We start from the raw sequence: 10,657 nt of genomic DNA, 5'->3' as shown, positions 1-10,657 counted from the left end.
CTAGAGCAGCAGGTGATCCGCGATATTATGGGTTCGCGGACTGATCACTTGACCAGCGTCGGACGTTTGGTGCCACAGGGAGCACGGATGGCGGCTGAAGTCGCCGAAGTCTATGGTTCGGAGGCTGGGACGTCGCAACCAGGATATGTCTTGCATGAGGTGTTGACATCGACCCTCGCCGCGTTCGCCGAGAAAATACAGAGTCAGGTGGCCGGCCTCAACCTTAGCTCGTTCATGTCCCAATTTCCGCAGAGTTCGCAGCAGGCTCCGTCATCCCACAGCCAGCAGACTCCGACGGCCGGCGTCCACACTCCGACGGGCGGCCAGCAGAGGACTCCCGATGCCAGCCAGCAGACGACGCCCGGCGGACCAAGTCAGTCTACTCCGACGCCGCAGCCTGCAGAACTTCAACGCCAGCAAAAGAGCGTTTCACATCGAGGAGGAGGAAAACGAGCGGCGGGACGACAAAGCAAACGTCGCGAGTAGTGTTTTATTAGAAATTTTGTGTATAGTAGATTATTATTTACATATTTCTCGATAACCGAAAACGTACGTAATCGGATTTTATATATTTCTTGATTTGGATAATAGAATTTAGTTTTTATTTGATTTTTCATTTTAGAATTTCATAAACAAAAAACCATAAAAAATAAATAATTAACGACGAAAAAAATAAAAAATAATAATAATAATTAGCGACGACAAAGTCATCGCTAAATATTATTACACAGAAGTAAGCTAATTCACGCGGGAAATTTTCGCGCGTGAATTAGCGACGACAAAGTCGTCGCTAATTTCCTATTTCAAAATGGAAAAAACTTCTCGTCACGACATTTAGGGACGACATTATCGTCGCTAATATCGTCGGTAAATATTTAGCGACGAAAAAATCGTCGCTAAATATATTTAGGCACGCATATTTAGCGACGATTATTATCGTCGCTAAAATCGTCGCTAAAGAGATTTAGCGACGATTACGGGGTTTTTAGCGACGAAAAAAATCGTCGGTAAATGTCATATTTGTTGTAGTGAATTTTAAAGGGTATAATAGTATTTTTGGTTATTCTAAATACTTTTAATATTTAAAATTATTTACCAAATTGTTATTATATCAGTTCGTGTCACGTCCCAGAGAAGATACATAGGAAAAAAAACGAGGACGAAGAAGAAGAGGGGTCGGAGAAGGAAGCAAACCCATTCACTTCACGCAATTTCCAACGTTTCTCTTCTTCTCCGGCGTGAATTCTCGGCCTCCCTCCTTTTCTCGCGAGTTCTCTCTCACTACTACAAATAAGCCTTTCTGGTGCGGAAGGACATTAGGTGCGACTTGTCGCACCTAAAAGTCGCACCTAAATGGGCATCAGGTGTGACTTGTCGCACCCAAAGGGCTCCCAAAATGAAAATAAATTCACTGATTTTAAGTGGTATTGGGTGAGACTAGTCGCACCCAATAGTTTTGAAAACTTTCAGGTGCGACTAGTCGCACCTGAAAGTCTTAAAAAATAAGCGCTCAACTTCTCCCCCTCATTTTTTTCATTTGTCTGACGTGGTATTTATTTTTTATTTTTTATTTTTTTTTACTTACAGGTGCGACTAGTCGCACCTATTATCTTTTTTAGGTGCGACTAGTCGCACCTATTCGAGTATCAGGTGCGACAAAGTCGCACCTGATTACTGGGGTTAGTTTTTAAACAGCTTCGTCTTCTTCATCTTCTTCACAACAGCCATCATCCCTCTGCGACTCTCCCTCCCTCTCTCCCTCCCTCTGCGACTCTCACTCCCTCTCTCCCTCCCTCTGCGACTATCCCTCCCTTTCTCCCTCCCTCTGCGACTCTCCCTCCCTCTCTCCCTCCCTCTGCGACTCTCCCTCCCTCTCTCCCTCTGTCTTCTCCGAGTCTTCTCCGACGTCCAAGTCCGCGCGCCTTCTCCGACGTCCAAGTCCGCGCGCCGCTCTTCTCAGACCGGTCTTCTCCTCCTCCGTCGGTCCTTTCCTCCGCAGCCGCTACTCCGCGCCGGTCATCTCCTCCACGCCGGCCGGTCCTCCGCAGCGGCTCCTCGTCGGTCCTCTCTTCCGCGCCGGTCCTCTCCTCCGCGCCGCTTCCCCGCAGCCCCGTCGGTGAACGTTAGTGGTTATTTATGTTAATTAAATTAATTGATTAGTTATAGTAATTAGTTAGTTAAGTTCATAAATTAGGTAAATAAATTTGTTAAGTTGTTATTTATGTAATTAATTCACATGTTTAGAAAAATGCTAATTAGTTATTACATTTTAATAAGTATGTTAATATGTTAGGTTAATAAGTAGTTAATTTAATTAACTTGTTGATTAATTTGTGAATTTAATGAATGAAGTATATTTGTGTTTAATAAGTACATGTATTAATTAATGTAATTATAATTGTTAATATATATAGTGTTTATAATTAGTTTAGTTAACTAATTAATTTGTATTGAAAATCAAATTGGTTGATAAGTTGTTAGTTTAGTTAACTAATTAATTTGTAGTTTAATTGTTAACAATTTGTACTGAATAATGAAATTGGTTATGTAACTAATTTAAATTTTAAATGTTAGTTTAATTAAGATTGAAATTGGTTAATTGTTTAAACTATTTTATTAGATTAGTTGTTTATGATATTGTAATTAATTAATTACTGAGTGATTGTTTTATAGATATTGATAAAATGTTGTGACCGAGCCACGGAGTCTCGGTTTAGGACTTAGTTAATTAATATGATAGTTTCTGGATGGATTTTAAATGTTTTTAAAGTAGTTTGCAGGTTTTTGGTTTAACAATATTATAGGGGAAACTCTGCCAAAATTTCGGTAGAGTTTTGAACCAATTAGAATCGAAATCCACTAGAAACAGTCCATTTTAGAAAACAATCCATTTTCCAGGATTGTTTCCAGGATTTTGAGGCGCTTTATCTTTCCCACAATTTCTACAATCCATTTTAAAAAAATAAGATACCTTTCACAGTTTCTCTCTCATTCCTTCTAAATTCGCTCTTGGTCCATTAGCGAGGTGCGTGCGGAGGAGCAAGTGGAAGACTTATTTGCCGAGTTGGAAGCGGAATTGTACCCTGGATGCAAAGAGTTTTCGTCTTTGTCGTTCTTGGTTTCGTTTATGCACATCAAAGTCACGAACCATTGGACGAACAAGTCGTTCACAGAACTCTTGCAGCTCTTGAGGAAGTCTCATCCAACCGGTAACCGAATTCCGGAAAAGCACTACGAGGCAAAGGCGAAACTGAAGCGCTTCGGCATTGGGTACGAGATGATCGACGTGTGCACAAACGACTGCATCTTGTTTTGAAAAGATCTCGAGAAAGCTGAAGTGTGCCAAGTTTGCAACGAGAGCAAATGGAAGCCGACTGGGAAACAGATACCGCAAAAGATATTGCGATATTTTCCCCTGAAAGATCGATTGAAGCGGTTGTACGCCTCTCGACACACGTCGCTTCAGATGCAGTGGCATGAAAGAGATCGCGTCAGAGAAGAAGGCGTTCTGCGACATCCTGCGGACGGTACGACGTGGAAGAATCTGGACGAGAGATACCCAGAATTTGCCAAAGAGCCTCGAAACGTGTGGCTTGGATTAGCTTCTGATGGGTTCAACCCGTTTGGAGAAATGAGTCTAGCCTACAGCATGTGGCCTGTGGTACTGACTGCGTACAACTTGCCGCCTTGGTTGCACATGAAGAAAGAGTACCTTATGCTGACGCTTCTGATTCCCGGGCCGAGCTCACCAGGAAAAAACATGGACGTGTTCTTGCAGCCACTAGTTGAAGAGCTGAAAGAATTATGGGAGACGGGATTCAACGTTCGAGATGTAGCCAACGATGAAGTGTTTCGGTTGCGTGCTGCGCTACTCTGGACGATAAACGACTTTTCGGCTCGATCGTATTTATCAGGATGGAGTGGCCAAGGGTATCTCGCTTGCCCCACGTGCAACTTTGACACGCCGTCACTGAAAGTCAGAAACAGAATTGTGTACTACGACCATCGTCGATTTTTGCCCACGCGTCACCGATTGAGGAAAAGTAGCGATCCCTACACAAATCGCCACGAGAGACGCAGTAAACCCGACAAGTTGACTCCGCAAGACATATTAGCTCAGTTGGCTAGTGTTTCTTGCACGAAAACTGGAAAACACGCTGGCTCCGTTGGCAGAAAACGAAATCGAGCCTAGAGTAAGCTTAGTTGGGGGAAGAAAAGCATCTTCTACGAGTTGCCTTACTGGTCAGAGTTGGAGTTGAAGCACAACTTGGATGTCATGCACGTAGAGAAGAACGTGTGCGAGAATCTTCTTGGGACCATGCTTACCTTAGAAAAGAAAAACTATGACACCGAGAAGACGAGGTTTGATTTAATGGACTTGAAAATCAAAACCAGTTTGCACTTGCAAGAACAAGGGAATGGGTGGTACAAACCGCAAGCAGCGTACACTTTGACCCTTGAACAGAGACAACGGTTTACCGAGTTCCTCCAATCTGTCAAATTTCCAGATGGCCTCGCTGGTAATTTGAAGAAAAACGTGACTGCTGACGGGAAGCTCACTGGTTTGAAGTCGCACGATTGCCACGTGATCTTGCAGAGGTTGTTGGTTGTTGCTATTCGCCCTTTTGTGCCAAAGGCAATACAGGATACGATCTCCGAACTTTGCAACTTTTTCAAGTTGATTAGTTCTAGAACGTTGAGAGTGGAAGATCTCGAAAAAGCGCAAAATTCCATTGTCGAGATACTATGTAAGCTTGAGATTATATTTCCACCTCCTTTTTTCACGATCATGGTGCACGTGGCGATTCATCTACCAGAGGAAGCGTTGTATGGCGGCCCGGTTCATATGCGGTGGATGTACCCCTTTGAGAAATACCTTGGGACGTTAAAACATTTTGTTAAAAACAGAGCTAGGCCTGAAGGTTCTATTGCGGAAGCTTACGTTGTAGAAGAAGCTCTAACGTTCGTTGGAAGGTATCTGGAGGATAAGAAAAGTGTTAATGAAGTTCCAGTTCGAGAGCTTTCTGTTTTTCGATCCGAGATGTGTGTGCCTTATGGGATGATGAAGCCGATAATATTAGACGATGAGCAGAGAGAGAAGGCGGAGTGGTATATCTATACCAATTGTCGTGAAGTAGATCCATATTTGCTGTAAGTTTATCGATCCATGTGTTTCTCTAAGTTATTCCATTGTTAATCTGTTATTTGAGTAAAGTTTCAAACAACAGTGAGCATTTGGAACTCATACGAAAGAATTCTCAAGTGGGCATTGAAGATGCTGAACTCGAAGCAACGCATAGAAAAGAATTCAAAGATTGGTTTGCAAAAAAGGTAAACCCTAAACCTTAAACCAAATATTTCAAAGAGTTAAAAGTGCTAAGAATTTCTTTGTTTTGAACCAGATTTATGACATAAAAGTTAGTGGCTCTGACGTGTCTGAAGAGCTCTACGCATTGTCTGTCGGTTCATTGGAAATCGCCCATCAATATCCGAGCTGTTTTGTTAACGGCGTGAAGTTCATCACTCGTCGTCGTGATAATCAACGAATAACTGAAAACAGTGGTGTATGTGTGCCCGTGGATGAGTACAATTTCTACGGACGAATGGAAGATGTCAGTGCTTAACTATAGACATAACTGTCGTGTAGTACTATTCAAATGCATTTGGTATGGTGACAAGTACAATACAGGGCGAATAGTGCATGTTCATAAGATTACTGGAGCGACGAGTTCTTATACCGCTAAAGAGATGTTTACAGATGAGCCGTTCGTACTCGCGACTCAGGTGAAACAAGTCTTCTACATCCAAGATCTTGTTAAAGGTGGCGATTGGGAAATTGTTCAGGAATGCAATCATCGAGGGATTTGGGACATTCCCGAAGTTGACCCTACCACATCAGCCTTGGTCCCATTGACAATAGAATTGTCAAACATCGAAGGTCTGAATCATCGACACGAAACCGCTGAAATTGAGCTAGTCAGTATCGTTGACGATGATGAAGAATTTGATGAGGATAATGAGGCACACATCATTTTTGAGGGAGAAGATGTTGATGTAGATATAGAAGAAGATACTAACATTATAGGCAGTGATGATGATGAATGAGTAATATTTATCTAATATGTAACCACGGTTTTCCTCCGCCATATGTGAGGGCATTTTAATAAAAAATTCGTGGTGTCGTCCACGTTTCTTTGTTTTCTAATCTTGTTTTCTTCTTATAGGATGTCGACTGGAGCAGGTGGAGGCGAGGATCCACCACAGACGCCGGGATCCTCCGGATCGAAGAACACACGTGGACCAACGAAGGGTCTCGTGTCAGCGAGAGCAGGGGTAGGGACTCCTGGTGCGAATGTAGTTCGCTACGATCGGCGACACATGATATTCTACCAGGACATCAAGGAGCTAAATCCCATGATCGGCACCTTCTCGAACCGTCTTGGAAACTTGATCAAGGCGACGTTTCAAGCACACGCAAATGACTGGAATGAAGTCGAGCCTCAGCATGTGACGGCCGTTATGACCGCAATCCATAACGAGTACCGTTTTGTGTACGAGGATCCTGCAACTGGCGAGAGAGTGCCAGCTGATTGCATTCGCAATGAGATAGAGTCTACTATCATTTGCGAAATGAAGCGGTTGCGACGCAACCAAAAGTCAAAGTTATCGATTCTTCAACAAGTTTTGCGGGAAAATAGAGCTCGCCAGAGAAGAAACACCAAAGGGCTATACGCACGAGGCTTGGTTGAAGGCAATAGAGGTGTTCAACACACCGGCCCATAAGGTATGAGTTGAACATGATTTTTTTTTCTCATCGAATCGAATTAAATGAATTTATGTCTCGCAGGCAAAGGCTGACCGCAACAGACAAAATGCGAAGAAGAAGCAGGCAAAGGCCAGACAAGGGTCGATACCTTTTTTCGCTCATCGACAGAAGAGCGTAAGTTGCTTAATTTTTATTAACATTAGACACATTAGTCTTATTTTGATGATTAAAACTTGCAGAGGAAGGAGGATGGGACATTGCCCTCCGCATTAACGACGTGGTAGAAAAAGCATCAAGATATTAAGGGCAACTGGACAACGCCCTTCGCGAGTCAACAATTTATAAGTTACTTTATTTAATTAGTTAATAATAATTTTATTTGGTTTTTTTGTAAAGGCGTGAATCAACGCCCAAGTGGCAGATATTTTGCGACAAGTGGAGGAGAAAGGCGAAGAGGTGATCCTCGAACGCGCAGAGGAGTATGCGATGCATGACGTTCTCGGGCCACACCGTGATTGGGATGTCGGGATAGGAACCACGACCTCAGTTGGGGCTTTGAGTGTGGCTCGAGCTCAAGATGGAATCTCGTCTGGTTTGTCATCTCAGTCACGTGCCGATCCAGTACTGTATACCGAGTTGCAAGCTCAGTTGGCAGCACAACAAGCTCAAATGGCGGCACAACAAATGCAGATGGAAGAGATGCAGCGACAGCTGCTCTCGTTTACACAGATGCATACTCAGGCTTCCCCTACGGCGACATCAGCGGCAATGGCTGATAATGTGACGCCAGGTTATGCGGAGTTTGAGCGAGATCGTCCTAGCGGTAACGGCAGTGGCCGAGGAGGAAGCAGCAGTGGCCGCAGAGGCAACTTATTTGGAAGAGGAAATTCTTCTATAGATAAGTTTTATAGGCAACAACGAAAATAGTTGCACTTGTATATTTTTATATTAGCGAACAAACTCGTATTAGTTGTTTGTATATTAAAAATATTTTAATATGAAATATTAATTTCTAATTCTAATTATAATTCTATTATAATTCTAATAATATTAATTTCTAATTCTAATAATATTATATTCTAATTCTAATTATAATTCTAATATTTGTAAAAAAAATTTAAAATAAATTGGGAAGCGGGTGCGACTAGTCGCACCCAATACTATGGCGGAAAGGGTATTAGGTGCGACTAGTCGCACCCAATACTATGGCGGAAAGGGTATTAGGTGCGACTAGTCGCACCCAATAAGTTGGCGGGAGAGCATTGGGTGCGACATGTCGCACCCAAAAGTTAAATTCCCGCCGTATTCTTTAAGTTCCCACGGAAAAATAGGTGCTACGTCAGGTGCGATAAGTCGCACCCAATAGTGTCGCACCTAATAGTATATACTATTAGGTGCGACTAAGTCGCACCCAAAGTTGCACCCGATAGTACTATCGGGTGCGACTGTGTGGGCATCAGGTGCGACTTTTGTCGCACCTGATGCCCATATTTGTAGTAGTGTCTTCCTTCTTCTTGATTTCGCTCAACCCTCACCCACGCTATCTCTCCTGCTCACTCTCTATGTCGCTCTCTTCTTCTTTCTCTCTCGCTCATCTTCTTCTTTCTTTCTTTCTTTCTTTTTTTTTCTTCGGTCGTCGTTCTTTCTTCATTCTCTTCTCCGTATTTTTTTTTTCTTATTCCTATGTTTCTTCTCCGGGGCGTGACAGTTGGATTTTGATTGTTCATCAAAGCTTCGCCGTGAATCCATGGACGGAGGGAAGTGATTTTCACCTGATATCTTCAGTGATTCACACAGCTAGGTAAAAACCCATGGAAATCCCTGTTTTTCCTTCGAAAATTAGGGCTTTCTTATTTCAAATTTGGGGCTTTTGCTATTCTATGTTGATTTTTCTATTTACTGTATTCACTTTGAGTCTAGATTTTGCTCGAATTTGTGGAAATTGTGAGAAAGGAATATCAGTTTCCGAAATTGTTTGTTTAGTCCGAATGTCTGTGTGTTTATATGATAGTTTGAATTTCGGAATCACGGCTTTAGTTTCATCAAGTTGATTTTTTAATCGTGATTATGTTGGACTCGGGTTCTATAATTTGATTCCGTGAGATGAAATTGTAATATCTTCGGACGTTGACTCAGGCAGCAAGTCACGCTCAGAAGTACTTTCTCCGTAGAAGTAACAACAATCGACAACGACACAGATCTAGTTTCTTCGGTCACGCTCAGAAGTACTTTCTCCGGAGAAGTAACAACAATCGCCAGCGACGCACATCTAGTGTCTTCGGTGAATAAGAGCATAGCTCGGATTGCTATTGGTGTTGCGATTTGGGGCTTTCTTTGTGTTTTCAGATGGGAAGCTCTGGAGAGGCGAGCAATAAGGCCATCAATGCTTCGGTGGGAGGGTTGGTTCAGGACAGAAGAAAAAGAAGAAGAAATGGAGGGGACATACCTCGGAGAAGGAGAAAGAGAAGAAGAGAAGAGAAAGAAGAGTTTTTTTTTAAAAAAATTATTATTATAAAAATAATAAAACGAGGGTATATTGATAATTGCACATATTTTAAATCTCACGTGACAAAAAACGTGACATTTAACATCCAAAAGTAGACAAAAGTGGCAACGTGTAATAACGCCATTAGTTGAGAGATTCTCAATGCAACATTTTCGAGTAGAGGGGACGAAATGTAACCGAGGTACAAGTCCAAAGGGGGTAAAAATGAGATTTATTCTAAAAGTTATTGTTTATGTATGATGTGGACTGTGGATGTTCGGCGCGCTCTTATTCATGATAATAATCAAATACTGTCTACAGTACAGTCTGTGAGTCATAATAAATCTAAGTTGAATTCCATGAAATGTAGCATTTATAAATAAATAAGTAAAAATATTTTTCTAAAACGCAAATGTAGTTTTTCCTTCAATTTTATATAGGAATCCTGCCATAGATATATATAACATCAAGCTACATTTAATAAATATTTAAACAAACGCAAAAATGCAAATAAAGACGTTTTCATTTTGCATTTTTCATAAATGAACAAAATAGACTTTTTAATTTTTTTTTAAACAAAATCTGTATTATTAATGATATTGCATAAAGAGAAAAATACAAAAAATTCACAACGGAAATAAACTTTTACAAAATAGCTGAAACTGTTTAGATAAAGAACACGAACAAATCAATAAAGATAATTAAAACTCATGAGATGTAAACAACAACAGAGATGCCGATATGCATCTAACGGAATTGCTGACTCGCCCTCCAAAACGAGAACTAACCTTTTTAAATTATTGGTTATTTGGATTAACCGTTTTCAAGTAAAATAGACAAGTTTAGAAAATAAATAAATATTTGTTTAAAATCAAACAGTTATGAATAGTTAAGCAAGTCGGGTTCGGTAATACCCACTGTTTGGTAAAATATGTTTTAGTCAAGATACATGTAACAAAATTTCAGTGGTTACTCGATACTCGGCCCTTTTTTTAAATCTATAAAAAATTCAGTAACATAAAACATTTAAATTATTTAAAATAACATAATGGAAAAATATAACAGATATTAAATGATATATCTAACATGAATAAGATATAGAGAATTTAATTGGAAATAACGTATTGAAACTTATCAAATATATAGAACATTGCGCTAGATTAGACATGTTTGTATGTAATATGTGTGTCAAATGCATGGTATGTATAGGTTAAGTATGGTCAGTGATAAATGATCAGTGTCCGTAAGATATGTGCGGAATATGTCATTTGAATCAAAATGCAATGATGTGCTTTTATTGGATTTGAAAGCTAACATGAAGAGTAAGTCAAACTTGTTTCATTTCTTTGAATGTTTCAGATTCTTAAATACCGCAACATTAGGAAAACGAAGAAGATGATATAACT

At 40.8% G+C, this 10,657-nt stretch overlaps 1 pseudogene; it reads left to right on the top strand.

The window, feature by feature from the left end:
• Positions 1 to 2,286: 2,286 nt before the first annotated feature.
• Positions 2,287 to 5,624, top strand: LOC149402649 (uncharacterized; annotated as a pseudogene).
• The last annotated feature ends 5,033 nt before the right edge of the window (positions 5,625 to 10,657 follow it).

The sequence above is a fragment of the Urtica dioica genome, chromosome 3 (assembly GCF_054948205.1).
Source record: "Urtica dioica subsp. dioica isolate 48M chromosome 3, U.dioica_male_clone48M_v1_H2, whole genome shotgun sequence".
NCBI lineage: Eukaryota > Viridiplantae > Streptophyta > Magnoliopsida > Rosales > Urticaceae > Urtica > Urtica dioica.
This window is presented reverse-complemented; position numbering and strand designations above follow the sequence as displayed.